General features: G+C 46.0%; 1 pseudogene; it reads left to right on the plus strand.

Moving 5' to 3' along the window:
* The first annotated feature begins 1,300 nt into the window (after positions 1–1,300).
* On the plus strand, positions 1,301–5,494 carry LOC104665470 (annotated as a pseudogene).
* Positions 5,495–16,534: the final 11,040 nt, after the last annotated feature.

Genomic DNA, 16,534 nt, shown 5'->3' on the forward strand with positions numbered 1-16,534 from the left:
ATAAACTTGTTTATATAATTGGCATAATTTTATTACTGGGAGCACTATACCCAGAAGGCTTTGTCACCAGGTGATATGGTTTGCCTGTGTCACCACCCAAATCTCATCTTGAATCCCCATGCATTGTGGGAGGGACCTAGTGGGAGGCAATTGAATCATGGGGACAAGTCTTTCCCATGCTGTTCTCATGACAGTGAATAAGTCTCATGAGATCTGATGGTTTTAAAAACAGGAGTTTCCCTGCACAAGCTCTCTTGTTGCCTGCTGCCATCCATGTAAGACGTGACTCGCTCCTCCTTGCCTTCCTTCATGATTATGAGGTTGCCCCAGACATGTGGAACTGTGAATCCTTTTTCCTGTATAAATTACCCAGCTTCAGGTATATCTTTACCAGCAGCATGAAAACAGACTAATACACCAGGCATCTGGATATCCTCTCCATAATTTTTGTTTAATTCTATGGCAAGCAAAACTTTCTGTGGTTGGGATGGATGGAGAGAGGCCACATAGCAGCCCAAGAGACAGTCTTATTTTTGGCAGATGTTTGGGCATCTGTGTGCCTGTTCTTGAGTATGAGGGTCTGAAATAATTCTATCCCTCAAATTTGGCCCTTACCATCTAACATGCCCACCTCTTCTGTGACAGTCCCTGGGCCTAGAGGGAAGGCGCTTATAGTTTTAGCAGCAGGCCATTAGCAATGAAAGCACATAAGTCCCAGTGATATTCTAAATAGTTTTTAAATTTCAGAGATATCAGGCCAGGCATGGTGGCTCACACCTGTAATCCCAGTACATTAGAAGGCCAAGATGGGAGGATCACTTGAGGCCAGGAGTTCAAGACCTGCCTGGCCAATATGGTGAAACCCCATCTCTACTAATAACACAAAAAATTAGCAGGGCGTAGTGTCAGGCACCTGTAATCCCAGCTACTCAGGAGGCTGAGGCAGGAGAATCACTTGAACCTGGGAGGCAGAAGTTGCAGTGAGCCAAGATCGCACCACTGCACTCCAGCCTGGGTGACAGAGTAAGACTCCATCTCAAAAAAAAAAAAAAAGCCTGGCATGGTGGCATGCACCTATAATCCCAGCTTCTGGGGAGGCTGAGGCATGAGAATCACTTGAACCTGGGAGGCAGAGTTTGCAGTGAGCCAAGAGCATGCCAATGCACACCAGCCTGGGTGACAGAGAGAGACTCTATCTCAAAGAAAAAAAGAAAAAATGAGAGTTGGCTAGGTAAAGGATAGATAAGTTTCAAAGAGAGAAAAGAAGGGAGTTCCTGAGCACAGGAACACCACTGGGGCAATGGCTGGAAATGGGAAGAAGGCAAAGGAGGCTAATGTGGATGAGGAAGAGGGCGGTGCAGTATCCTTCTGAAGAACTAGGCAGGGACTTGTTCACTCAGGCCCTTGCAGGACCCCTGAGGCACCATTTTCATGGTTGGCAAGAAGTTGAGTCTGTAGACCCTGACAAAATCTGACTGGTCCAGGGATCAGTGCTCAGGTCAAAGATGGTCCAATAGGATCTCTCCAGTTTGGATGGTAGCTAATGCAGCCAATCACCTCTCCCCTGGCATGTGTTCCACTGTCCATGGTTCTGAAGTATCTATGCAAAATAGGACTGGGGATCCCAATCAACAGGTTGGCCACATAACCCAGTGTATTAATCAGCTACTGCAGTGTAACAAATCATCACAAACTTAGTGGCTTGAAACAACACTCATTCATTATTTTCATGGTGTTTGTGCATCAGGAATCTGGCCAAGATTTATCTGGATTCTATTCTCAGGGTTACATAATCAAGGAGTTGACTACGCCGTGTTTTCATCTGGAGTCTGGGGAAGAATTGTGTTCAGACTCATTAATGTTGTTGGCAGAATTCAGTTCCTTGAAGTGCAGAACTGGGGCCCCTGTTTTCTTAGCTCATTGTTAGCCAGGGATCACTCTGCTCCTAGAAGATGTTCTTGGGTTTTTGTCATGTGGCCCCTACCATCTTTAAGGCCAGCAATGACAGGTCAAATCCTTCTCAAGGTCTGAATCTCTCTGGCTTCTTACTTTCTTGATATTTGCCTTCTACATTCAGATTTATAGAGTTTGTGTGATTAACTCAGGCTCACCTGGACAATCTCCCTTTGATAAATTTAAAGCTAGCTGAGGAAGTGGCTCAAGCCACAAGTCCTCAATGCCAGACTGTCCAGTGAGCAGCATGGCCCCAGCCATCAGCCAGAGCAGCCCTGGAGCAGAAGCAGCAGCTGCCACCATTTGCAAAGCCCAGTTGAGCTGGCCTTGGCATTGTCAATGACACTGAACAAGTTGAAGGAGGAAGACAAAGAGCCCCTCACTGAGCTCTGTGTCAAGGCGGTCAGTGATGGTGAAAGCACAGGAATCTGCCTTTTTTCCCAGAGATTCCTCATGATTCCAAAGGAGTTTTCTTTAGTGTCACAACTGTTGATCTTAAAAGGAAACCTGCAGATCTGCAAAGCAAGGCTCCTGGGAACAACCCACCACTTATAATTTTCAACTGTGAAGTCAAATAAGATTGAGGAATCTCCTGAAGAAGTCTTATGTCCTCCCAAGTACTTAAAGCTTTCACCAAAACACCCAGAATCAAATACTGCTGGAATTGACATCTTTGCCAAATTCTCTACATAGACCAAGAATTCAAGGCCAGAAGTTAATGAGGCATGAGTGAGGGATCTCTTAAAAACCCTACAGAAAATGGTGATTATTAAAAAGTCAAGAAACAACAGATGTTGGTGAGTTGTGGAGAAAAAAAAATGCTTTTACACTGTTGGTGGTAGTGTAAATTAGTTCAACCATTGTGGAAGACAGTGTGGTGATTCCTCAAAGATCTAGAAGCAGAAATACCATTTGACCCAACAATCCCATTACCGGATATATACCCAAAGGAATATGCATCATTCTATTATAAAGATACATGCATGCATATGATCACTACAGCACTACTCACAATAGCAAAGACATGGAATCAACCCAAATGCCCATGAGTGATAGACTGGATGAAGAAAATGTGGTACATATACACCATGGAATACTATGCAGCCATAAAAAGGAACAATATTATGTCTTTTGCAGGGACATGGATGGAGCTGGAGCAGGTATTCTCAGCAAACTAACACAGGAATAGAAAATCAAACATTGCATGTTCTCATTTGTAACTACGAGCTGAATGATGAGAACACATGAACACAGGGAGAAAAACAACACACACTGGTGTCTGTCAGCGGGGTGAGGAGAAGAAGAGCATCAGGAAGAATAGCTAATGAATGCTGGCCTTAATACACAGGTGATGGGTTGATCTGTGCAGCAAATCATCATGGCACACATTTACCTATGTAACAAACCTCCACATCCTCTGCACGTGTACCCTGGAACTTAAAAGTTGAAGAAAAAAAAAACCTGCAAAAACTTATGAATATGTGAGTTATCCTCTCCCTGATGAAATTGATGAAAATAGCATGGAGGACACTAAGTTTTCTACACGTAAATTTCTGGATGGCAATGAAATGGCATTAGCTGATGGCCATCTGCTGCCCAAACTGCATATTGTCAGAAACAAATCACAACTTTGATATTCCAAAAGAAATGACTGACCAGGCACAGTGGTTCATGGCTGTAATTCCAGCACTTTGGGAGGCTGAGGCAGACGGATCACTTGAGGTCAGGAGTTTGAGACTAGCCTGGCCAACATAGCGAAACCCCATGTCTACTAAAAATACAAAAATTAGCCAGGTGTGATGGCTGCCTGTAATCCCAGCTACTCGGGAGGCTGAGGCACAAGAATCGCTTGAACCCAGGAGGTGGAGGTTGCAGTGAGCCAGGATTGTGCCATTGCACTCCAGCCTGGGCGACAGAGTGAGACTCCAACTCAAAAAAAAAGACATACCCAAGACTAGGTAATTTATAAAGGAAAGAGGCTTAATGAACTCACAGTTCCACATGGCTAATGAGGTCTCACAATCAAGGCAGAAGATGAAAAAGAGCAAAGAGACGTCTTACGTGGTGGCGGGCAAGAGACCTGGTGCAGCGGAACTCTCCTTTGTAAAACCGTCAGATTTCCTGAGAGCACTTCACTACCATGAGAAACAGTATGGCGGAAACCCCTAATGATTCAATTATCTCCGCCTGGTCCCGCCCTTGACTTGTGAGGATTGTTAAAATTCAAGATGAGATTTTGGTGGCAACACAGCCAAACCGTATCACCTGGTGTTGACTTTTTTTTTTCCTCTCATCTCTGTCATGCCTGCCTGACCACCATTTGAAAAAAAAGAAAAAAATCTATTTTTGCATAAATCACTCACTGGATTCCAACACAGATTGAATTTTCAGTCTCAGGTGGTGTCTGCAGTTAAAGCAAGGTCATTGATTGTGAAGGAATATGGGATTATGAAAATTGGAATGGGGACTGAATTAGCCTGGTCTGCGAGCCATAACGAAATACCAGAGACTTACCCAGCCACAGCTATAATTCCTATAATTCCACCTATAATTCCTCCACTTTGGGAGGCCAAGTCGGGAGGATTGCTTGAGTCCAGGAGTTCGAGACTAGCCAGGGCAACATAGTAAGACCCCATCTCTACAAAAACAAAAATTAGAGAAATAGTCAGGGATGGTGGCTCATGCCTGGAGGGAAGCTGAGGCAGGAGGATGACTTGAGCCCAGGAGTTCTAGGCTGCAGTGAGCCAAGATGATGCCACTGCACTCCAGCCTGGGTAACAGAGCAAGATTCTGTCTCAAATGCTCTCACTGATAAGTGGGAGTTGAACAATGAGAACACATGGACCCAGGGAGGGGAACATCACACACCGGGGCCTGTCGGGGGGTGAGGGGCTAGGGGAGGGATAGCATTAGGAAAAATACCTAATGTACCGAGACGGGCGGATCACGGGGTCAGGAGATCGAGACCATCCTGGCTAACACGGTGAAACCCCGTCTCTACTAAAAAATACAGAAAACTAGCCGGGCAAGGTGGCGGGCGCCTGTAGTCCCAGCTACTCGGGAGGCTGAGGCAGGAGAATGGCGTAAACCCGGGGGCGGAGCTTGCAGTGAGCTGAGATCCGGCCACTGCACTCCAGCCTGGGCGACAGAGCAAAACTCCGTCTCAAAAAAAAAAAAAAAAAAAAAACCTAATGTAGAGGATGGGTTGATGGGTGCAGCAAACCACCATGGCACGTGTATACCTGTGTAACAAACCTGCACGTTCTGCACGTGTGTCGCAGAATTTAAACTATAATAAAAAAATAATAATAATAAATTAAATAAATGCTGGGCCAGGCATAGGATTCCCATTCCAAAAGGGAAGAAAATCAGAAGGAAGAAAGTGATGATGGGCCCCAAGCAAGTTCAAAATAGCAAGGCAAATTCCATTAGATCTTAAGGCTGGAGAATAATCCTCTTTGCTCCCATGCTCTGCCTCCAGGCCCACTGCAGCGGCAGCATCACCATTTTGGGAGACAGCGCATCAAATCCTAACCACTAGACCACCAGGGAAGCATCATCAATTCAGATCCGCAGGACAGATTCACCCCTCGGCTCAGGATCCCGAGGCTGTCTGTGGTGGTCCCTGATCCTTTGACAGTGAGGAAGAAATCCTGCCCTCTGAAGGTGAAGAGGAGCCAGACTCCTTTTGCTCTGAAAGGGACAGCCCTGATGATCTCCGAATTGCCTTTAAAGTCATTCCTCCCTTTTCTTTTTTTTTTTTTTTTTTTTTTTTTGGAGATGGAGTCTCGCTCTGTTGCCCGGGCTGGAGTGCAGTGGCCGGATCTCAGCTCACTGCAAACTCCACCTCCTGGGTTCACGCCATTCTCCTGCCTCAGCCTCCCGAGTAGCTGGGACTACAGGCACCCGCCACCTCGCCCAGCTAGTTTTTTGTATTTTTTAGTAGAGACGGGGTTTCACTGTGTTAGCCAGGATGGTCTCGATCTCCTGACCTCGTGATCCGCCTGTCTCGGCCTCCCAAAGTGCTGGGATTACAGGCTTGAGCCACCGCGCCCGGCCCCATTCTTCCCTTTTCTTAAAGGCTAATGCATACTCACAGCCGAATAGCTTCATCATCCCATCCTGTTGAATCCTAGAAGTCTGAAATCCTTCCTTTAGGTTGTTCTGTCTCTGTTCCTTTTAGTTTGAACCGGCAGTGTCTCTGCTGGTATAATCCCATCTGTATTCCTAGCTTCTGGGGAGATGGCTGATTAAATCCATGGCTCACATCTATGCTTGCGTTCTCTTCAGAACAAGCTTTCTCGTTTTTTGCAATGTGCGTAGACCAAGAAGTTTCCAAATCTTCAAGTTCTAGTTCCTTTTTGCTTAACAATTCCTTCCACTTACCTTTCTCTTCTTGCATTTTGCTATAAATTGTAAGAAGAAACCAAGCCACTCCTTCAACACCTTGCTTAGACATTTCCTCAGCTAAGTATCCAGTTTTGTCACTTCTAAGATCTGCCTTCTGCAAACCACTAGAACACAGTTCAGCCAAGTCCTTTGCTACTTTCTTAAATTTTTTTGGAGACAGGGTCTCACTCTGTTGCCCAGGCTCGAGTGCAGTGGCACAATCACAGCTCATTGCAACCTCAAATTCCTGTGCTCAAGTGATCCTCCCACCTCAGCTTCCCTAGTAGCTGGGACTACAGGCACACATCATTATGTGTAGCTATTTATTTTATTTTATTTATTATTTTTTTAGATGGAGTCTCGCTTTGTCACCCAGGCTGGAGTGCAGTGGTGCCATCTCAGCTCACTGCAAGCTCCGCCTCCCAGGTTCACGCCATTCTCCTGCCTCAGCCTCCCAAGTAGCTGGGACTACAAGAGCCTGCCACCACACCCGGCTAATTTTTTTTCTTTCTTTCTTTCTTTTTTAAGTAGAGACGGGGTTTCACTGTGTTAGCCAGGATGGTCTCGATCTCCTGACCTTGTGATCCACCCGCCTCGGCCTCCCAAAGTGCTGGAATTACATGCATGAGCCACTACGCCCAGCCTGTTTCATTTTATTTTATAGAGATGAGGTCTCACAATGTTGCCCAGGCTTTTTGATAAGTTATAACAAGGATCATCTTTTCTCCAGTTTCCAATAACCTATTCTTTATTTCCATCTGAGATCTCACTAGAATGATCTTTAACAGCCATATTTTTACCAACATCATTCTCACGATGTATTCTCTAAGATGACAGAGGTTTTCTCTGTAGCTCTCCTCTTTTCTTCGTGAATCCTCACCAGAATCATCTTTAATTTCCACTCCAAAATAACAACATGATTTTTCCAATTTACATAGTCAGAAAATCAGGGAAAATGTTCGAGACCAGACTGGCCAACATGGCAAAACCCTGTCTCTACTAAAAATACAAAAAATTAGCTGGATGTGGTGCAGCACACCTGTAATCCCAGCTATTCAGGAGATTAAGGCAGGAGAATCGCTTGAACCCGGGAGGCAAAGGTTGCAGTGAGCCAAGATCGCACCACTGCGTTCCAGCCTGGGCGACAGAGCGAGACTCCATCTAAAATAAAATAAAATAAAACTTGTAGGGGCTGGATGTAGTGTCATGCACCTGTGGTCCCAGCTACTTGGGAGGCTGAGGTGGGAGGATGATTTAAGCCCCAGAGTTCCAGGCTGTAGTAAGCCATGATTGCACCACTGCACTCGTGCCTGGGCAACAGAGTGAGACCCTGTCTGGAAATAAATAAATAAATTTGTTTAAGGAACCCCAGCATCCTTGAAGAGTTCTGTGATCAAGCCTTCCTGTAAATTAGTTCAAGGCTGGGCATGGTGGCTCGCACCTGTAATCCCAGCACTTTGGGAGGCCGAGATGGGTGGATCCCTCCAGGCCAGGAGTTCAAGACCAGCCTGGCCAACATGGTGAAACCCCATTTCTAAAAAAAAATACAAAAATTAGCTGGGTGTGGTGGTGTGTGCCTGTAATCACAGCTACTTGGGAGGCTGAGGCAGGAGGATCCCTTGAACCTAGGAGGCAGAAGTTGCAGAGAGCCAAGACCGCACCGCTGCACTCCAGCCTGGGCAACAGAGAGAGACTGTGTCTCAAAAATAAATAAATAAGTTCAGAAATTACAGTGGAAATACTGCCACTGAATCTGGAACCCTAAATATTATGGGGATAACTGGGTACCAGGTTATCAGGGGTCTACTGTCCCCACTTAATCACCAGCAACAAGGTGAGCATATTTACCATAATGAACAGAAAGTCAAAGCAGCCATCAGAACAGTCTAACTCACAGAGACTGACAGCACTAGCTGCTTCATGATAGTGTTCCCCGCAGGGAAATTGATGGGAAGTTGTTTACTAAATTATTATTATTATTATTATTATTATTTGAGTCAGAGTCTCACTCTGTCACCCAGGCTGGAGTGCAGTGGCGCGATCTCAGCTCACTGCAAACTCCACCTCCTGGGTTCATGCCATTCTCCTGCCTCAGCTTCCCAAGTAGCTGGGACTACAGGCACCTGCCACCACGCCCCACTAATTTTTTTTTTTTATTTTTTAGTAGAGACGGAGTTTCACCGTGTTAGCCAGGATGGTCTCAATCTCCTGACCTTGTGATCCACTTGCCTCTCAGCCTCCTAAAGTGCTGGGATTACAGGCGTGAGCCAGTGCATCCGGCCGATTTTAGCTAATTTATAGACCCGGAACACCTTGAGTAAATGAGAGGCCAAGCCCTCTTGGGAACGGATCCCAGCATGCTGTCAAAATATTTGTCTTGTTCATCTCTCTTTCAGTTGTCACCTCAGCGAAATAAAACCTTTTACCAGTTTGACTGTGCACTACACAAAAGGAAATCAAGCAGACTTTTCAGGGACTACTGCATACTACTTCTAAATGCCAATTTCAAGAGACCTGAAAGGCCACTGTGGTCTAACGGTCAAAGAGTAAAGGTTTATGGAGTTCAGATGACAGATAAAATTTTAAGCTTAATGAAGCATTGACTAATTGCAGCTGCTGTACCAGTTTTGGTTCATTATCTGAATAATCAACACATCCCCTGGTGCCTACTGTGCAGCTATTGATCTGGTCAATACTTTCTTTTTTTTTTTTTTTTGAGATGCGAGTTTCGCTCTGTCACCCAGGCTGGAGTGCAGTGGCGTGATCTCGGCTCACTGCAAGCTCCGCCTCCCGGGTTCATGCCATTCTCCTGCCTCAGCCTCCCAAGTAGCTTGGGACTACAGGCACACACCACACACCCGGCTAATTTTTTGTATTTTTAGTAGAGACAGGGTTTCACCGTGTTAGCCAGGATGGTCTTGATCTCCTGACCTCGTGATCTGCCCGCCTTGGCCTCCCAAAGTGCTGGGATTACAGGCGTGAGCCACTGTACCCAGCAATCTGGTTAATACTCTTTTGTCTTTTTTTTTTAATGGGGTCTCATTCTATCACCCAGGCTTGAGTGCAGTAACGCAATTTCAGCTCACTGCAACCTCTGCCTCCCAAGCTCAATTGATCCTCCCACCTCAGCCTCCCAAGTAGCTGGGACTACAGGCACACACCACTACACCCAGCTAATTTTTTTTTTTTTTTAGATGGAGTCTTGCTCTGTTGCCCAGGCTGGAGTGCAGTGGTGTGATCTCAGCTCACTGCAACCTCTGCTTCCAGGGTTCAAGCTATTTTTCTGCCTCAGCCTCCCAAGTAGCTGCGACTAAAGGTGCACACCACCACACTTGGCTAGTTTTTGTATTTTTAGTAGAGACAGAGTTTCACCATATTGGCCAGGCTGGTCTCGAACTCCTGACCTCATGATCCGCCCACCTCGGCCTTCCAAAGTGCTGGGATTACAGGTGTGAGCCACCATACCTGGTCACGCCAGGCTGATTTTTATATTTTTTATAGAGATGAAGTTTCGCCATGTTGTCCAGGCTGGTGTCAAACTCCTGAGCTCAAGCAATCCTCCTGCCTTGGCCTCCCAAAGGGCTGGGATTACAGGCATGAGCCACTGCATCCAGCCTGTTCCATGGTTTTTCACTCCATACGTTAATAAAGACGACCAGAAGCAGTTAGCATTCGTCCGGCAAGGCCAGCAATACACCTTCACGGTCCTGCCATAGGAGAATATCAACACTCCAGCCTTACATCATAATTTACTTTGCAGAGATTTTTTTTTATAATTTCGACTTTTATTTATTTGTGTATTTATTTAGAGGCAGAGTCTCCCTCTGTCGCCCAGGCTGGAATGCAGTGGTGCAATCTTGGCTCACTGCAACCTCCGCCTCCTGGGTTCAAACAATTCTCCTGTCTCAGCCTCCCTAGTAGCTGGGATTACAGGCATGCGCCACTGCTCCCAGCTAATTTTTGTATTTTTAGTGGAGACGGGGTTTCACCATGTTGCTCAGGCTGGTCTCAAACTCCTGACCTCAGGGGACCCACTCGCCTCGACCTCCCAAAGTGCTGGATTACAGCCACGGTGCCTGGCTTAGAGACTAACATTTAAATCAGTAGACTTTGAATAAAGTCCCTGGGAGACCCTCCATAATGTGGGTGGGCCTCAACCAATCAGTTGATGGCTTTAAGAGAAGAAGACTGAAATCCACCACAGGAAGAAGGAGTCCTGCCTCTAGTCTCTGACTTCAGAGTCAACAACTCTCCCCAGGGTCTCCAGCCTACCCTGCAGATTTCAGACTTGACAGCCTCGTCAATCATGTGAGACAATTTCTTAAAATCTCTCTCTCAACCTACAAAGAACTCAAACAAATTTACAAGAAAAAAACAAACAACCCCATCAAAAAGTGGGCAAAGGATATGAACAGACATTTCTCAAAAGAAGACATTCATACAGCCAACAGACACATGAAAAAATGCTCATCATCACTGGCCATCAGAGAAATGCAAATCAAAACCACAATGAGATACCATCTCATACCAGTTAGAATGGCAATCATTAAAAAGTCAGGAAACAACAGGTGCTGGAGAGGATGTGGAGAAATAGGAACACTTTTACACTGTTGGTGGGATTGTAAACTAGTTCAACCATTATGGAAAACAGTATGGCGATTCCTCAAGGATCTAGAACTAGAAGTACCATATGACCCAGCCATCCCATTACTGGGTACATACCCAAAGGATTATAAATCATGCTGCTATAAAGACACATGCACACGTATGTTTATTGCAGCACTATTCACAATAGCAAAGACTTGGAATCAACCCAAATGTCCATCAGCGACAGACTGGATTAAGAAAATGTGGCACATATACACCATGGAATACTATGCAGCCATTAAAAAGGATGAGTTTGTGTCCTTTGTAGGGACATGGATGCAGCTGGAAACTATCATTCTCAGCAAACTATCGAAAGAACAGAAAACCAAACACTGCATGTTCTCACTCATAGGTGGGAACTGAACAATGAGATCACTTGGACTCGGGAAGGGGAACATCACACACCGGGGCCTATCATGGGGGGGTGTGGAGGGATTGCATTGGGAGTTATACCTGATGTAAATGACAAGTTGATGGGTGCTGACAAGTTGATGGGTGCAGCACACCAACATGGCACAAGTATACATAAGTAACAAACCTGCACGTTATGCACATGTACCCTAGAACTTAAAGTATAATAATCCCTTCTCTAACCCCCCCCATATGTGCATATCCACAGAGGTTACACAGTGTCTGTTGCAGCTGCTTAACTCTGCTATTGCAGCATGAAGGCAATTATAGACATTACGTAAACAAATGATCATGGCTGCATTCCAATCAAACTTAACTTACAAAAACTGGCAAGGAGGCCGGGAACAGTGGCCCACGCTTGTAATCCCAGCACATTGGGAAACCAAGGCAGGTGGATCGCTTGAGCTCAGGAGTTTGAGACCAGCCTGGGCAACATGCCAAGACTCCATCTCTACAAAAAAAATCAAAAACCAGCCGGGCGTAGTGACACATGCCTGTAGTCCCAGCTACTTGGGGGGCTCAGATAGGAGGATCGCTTGAGTCTGGGAGGTCGAGGCTGCAGTGAGCCATGACGGTGCCACTGCATTCCAGCCTGGGCGACACAGTGAGAGCATGTCTCAGAAACAAAACAGACCATGGACTAGATTTCACCTGATCTAGATTTGACTCATGATCTAAAATGTAAACTGCTTGAGAGCAGAAACTAGTCTCTCTTCTTTTTATTCTGTATCATTGCACCTAGAAAAATGTGGGCACAGCTGGTGCAGTGGCTCACCCCTGTAATCCCAACATTTTGGGAGGTCAAGGTGGGAGAATTGCTTGACCCCAGGAGTTTTAGACCAGCCTGGGCAACATGGAGAGACCCCTGTCTCTACCAAAAAGTTTAAAACAAAAAATTACCTGGGCATGGTGGTGTGTGCTTTTAGTCCTGCTACTTGGAAGGCTGAGGTGGGAGGATTGCTTGAACCTAGGAAGGAGGCTGAGGCTGCAGTGAGCCATGATCATGCCACTGCACTCCAACCTGGGTGACACAGTGAGACTCTGTGTTTAAAAAAAAAAAAAAAGTAATAAAAATGTTAAAACAAAAAAAAAAGAGGACTGCTGATTAGCTGATATTTCATGCCCCCAGGGGCTAATGATATCATTTGATCTGCTTCAAACATGGGCCAAAGGACAGATCAAAGCTCACCCAACCAGTTCTGTATTTCTTTCTAAGAAATCGCCTTCACAAATGCCCCAAGACTCCCTCCTGTTTTCTCAAATCCTCTCACACTGCATGGGAAATTTCCCAGAACTTCCCTGGACTCTGAGGCTGTGGTATCCTCTGGCTTTGATTCTTAACCCCGGTCTTGTCAGATATAGAGAGATCAAGAGATGGATTGAGATAAAGAGACAGATAGAGATAGAGATGGAGATGGAGGGATAGAGATAGAGATAGAGACAGAGATAGAAAGATAGGTAGAGATACAGAGATAGGTAGAGACAGAAAGATAGAGATGAGATAGAGATGGAAGGAGAGAGATAGGCAGAGATAGAGAGATAGGTAGAGAAAGAGATAGAGGTAGAGAGATAGAGATGGAAAGAGACAAAGGGAGGAAAAGATTGAGAGATTGAGATAGAGAAGTACATGGAGATGAAGAGATAGAGATAGGAAAAAGGAAGAAAAAAACAAAAATAGAAAAAATAAGAAAATTTAAGCATATTTTAAAGAGATAGAGATAGAAAGATAGAGAGATATAGAGAAACAAAGAGAGACAGAGATAGAGACAGAAAGGGAAAGAGACAGAGAGAGGAGGAGAGCAAATGATAATGCAAGCGGGCCTGAATATTAACTGGGGAACCTGGGTAAAAGACACGATGGGTGTTCCTTGTACACCTTTCATTCATGTAACTTTCCGTTTTGTTTTGTTTTGAGAGAGTCTTTCTCTGTTGCCAGGCTGCAGCGCAGAGTCTCTATCCCGGGCTCACGCAGTCCTCCCACCTCAGCCTTCCAAAGTGCTAGCACTACAGGCAAGCACCACTACGTGTGGCTAATTTCTTCCAATTTTTGTAGAGGCAGGGTCTCACCCTGTTGCCCAGGCTGATCTCAAACTCCCAAGCTCAAGCAACCTTCCCACCTCGGCCTCCCAAAGTGCTAACATGACAGGCATGCGCCACTGTGCCCGGCCGACTTTGCTTTACATTTGAAGTTATTTTCCAAAAACAGTCTTCTAAAAGAAGCTCTTTCCATAGGCGATCTTAAATTCTTCCCTTCTCACTAATTTCTCAAGCCACTCATGCAACTAGAGTCATTCCCATCACTAAAAATAGCCCTTGTAGGGCCGGGCGCGGTGGCTCAAGCCTGTAATCCCAGCACTTTGGGAGGCCGAGACGGGTGGATCACGAGGTCAGGAGATCGAGACTATCCTGGCTAACACGGTGAAACCCCGTCTCTACTAAAAAAAAAAAAAAATACAAAAAACTAGCCGGGTGAGGTGGTGGGCGCCTGTAGTCCCAGCTACTCGGGAGGCTGAGGCAGGAGAATGGCGTGAACCCGGGAGGCGGAGCTCGCAGTGAGCCGAGATCCTGCCACTGCACTCCACCCCGGGCGACAGAGCGAGACTCCGTCTCAAAAAAAAAAAAAAAAAATAGCCCTTGTAAAATCACCTTGTGACTCCAGTTGTTCAAACTCCAGTCAATGTTTTCAGTTATCTTTTAAGTTTTTTTTTTTTTTTGAATGTGTGGGAATGTGTGGGTTCCGCGTGAGACCAAATGTTAGAGTGGAACAAAAACTGAGCCACAGAGACAGCCCAGATTCACCGGGCTGGGTTTACTTGTGTTTCATTTTGTTTCGTTTGAGACAGAGTCTCACTCTGTCACCCAGGCTGGAGTGCAAGGATGAACTCTTAGCTCACGGCAAACTCCACCTCCCAGGTTCAAGTGATTCTCCTGTCTCAGCCTCCTGAGTAGCTAGGATTACAGGCACCCACCACCATGCCTAGCTAATTTTCTGTATTTTTAGTAGAAATGAGGTTTCACCATATTGGACAGGCTGGTCTCGAACTCCTGACCTCAAGTGATCTGTCCACCTCAGCCTCCCAAAGTGCTGGGATTTCAGGCATGAGCCACCTCGCCCAGCCTGGGTTTACTTTAAACTCACAGCTAAGGTAGAAATGGCTAAGCAAAAGCGACTGAAGAGAGAATGAGCCTCTCTATGATTCTTTTTTTACAGAAGTTTATTCTTGAGGGGGAGAAGGAAGAGAAGCTGATTAATGCGTACAAACACACAGTTTGATAAAAGAAATAAGACCTAGTGTTTGTTAGCTCAATTGGGTGTCTAAAGTTTACAACAATCTATTGTCTCACTGGGTGTGGTGGCTCACACCTGTAATCCCAGCACTTTGGGAGGCCCAGGTGGGCAGATTACTTGAGGCCAGGAGTTCAAGACCAACCTGGCCAACATGGTGAAACCCCATCTCTACTAAAAATATGAAAGTTAGCCAGGCATGGTGGCAGGCACTTGTAAACCCAGCTACTCGGGAGACTGAGGCAGGAGAATCGCTTGCACCCAGGAGGCGGAGGTTGCAGTGAACCGAGATCGCGTCACTGCACTCCAGCCTGGGCGACAGAGTGAGACTGCCTCAAAAATATATATATATATATATATATATATGTGTGTGTTTAAGATAAAAAATATAAACACATAAACTGGGTCTGTGACCACAATATGTTGCTGCAATCAGGACCATTGCAATAAAATAAAACACTCAACTACTATGAAGCCGTCGCCTGGCCCAGGTCTCATAGAACTGGCAGCTGCCATTGCCTCCTCCGCATCTCACTCATGTTGATGATCTGTTTCTGCCACAACCACACTGTCACTCACCATCGAGTGCCAAATAAAGAGGACTCTTCATTAGATCATCCTTTTATTTCAGAGGGCACTACGTTAAAAGATTTAATTTACAATATGACAATATCAGGCTCCGGATCAGGTCTACCATTGCTTGTTCAGAGAGCAATTGTGAAAACTCTCATTGTTACAGGAAAGCACTGGCAAAGGTGGATGTGAAGATTTTTGGCGAGGCAAGTGGCGGGGAGAAGTTGCCATTAAGGTATTCCCTTCTTGCCTGGGCACAGTAGCTCACGCCTGTAATCCCAACACTTTGGGAGGCTGAGGTGGGCGGATCACTTGAGGTCAGGAGTTCGAGACCATGGTGGCCAACATGGTGAAATCCCGTCTTTACCAAAAATACAAAAATTAGCCGGGCGTGGTGACGCAAACCTGTAATTCCAGCTGCTTGGGAGGCTGAAACAGGGGAATTGCTTGAACCCAGGAGATGGAGGTTACAGTGAGCTGGGATCACGCCACTGCACTCCAGCCTGGGCAACAGAGGGAGACTTCGTCTCAAAAAAAAAATAACTTTAAGGTCAGGGGTACATGCGCAGATTTGTTATATGTGTAAACCTGTGTCATGGGGGTTTGTTGTACAGATTATTTCACCCAGGTGTAGGGCCCAGCCCCACAAGGCCAGTGGGTTTTTCTTCCCGTGTGTGGAGTTGAGAGATTGTAGAAATAAAGACACAAGACAAAAAGATAAAAGAAAAGACAGCTGGGCCCAGGGGACCTCTACCACCAAGACGCGGAGACCAGTAGTGGCGCTGAATGCCAGGCTGTGCTGTTATTTACTACATACAAGACAAGGGGGCAGGGTAAGGAGTGTGAGCCATCTCCAGTGATAGGTAAGGTCACGTGGGTCACGTGTCCACTGGACAGGGGGCCCTTCCCTCCCTGGCAGCCAAGGCAGAGAGAGAGAGAGGAGAGAGACCGTTTATGCCATTATTTCTGCATATCAGAGACTTTTAGTACTTTCACTAAGTTTGCTACTGCTATCTAGAAGGCAGAGCCAGGTGTACAGGATGGAACGTGAAGGCAGACTAGGAGCGTGACCACTGAAGCACAGCATCACAGGGAGATGGTTAGGCCTCCGGATAACTGCAGGCAGGCCTGACTGATGTCAGGCCCTCCACAAGAGATGGAGGAGTAGAGTCTTCTCTGAACTCCTCTGGGGAAAGGGGGACTCCCTTTCCTGGTCTGCTAAGTAGCGGGTGCTTTTCCTTGGCACTGACACTACTGCTAGACCACGGTCTGCTT

Source organism: Rhinopithecus roxellana, chromosome 8, assembly GCF_007565055.1.
Source record: "Rhinopithecus roxellana isolate Shanxi Qingling chromosome 8, ASM756505v1, whole genome shotgun sequence".
Taxonomy (NCBI): Eukaryota; Metazoa; Chordata; class Mammalia; order Primates; family Cercopithecidae; genus Rhinopithecus; species Rhinopithecus roxellana.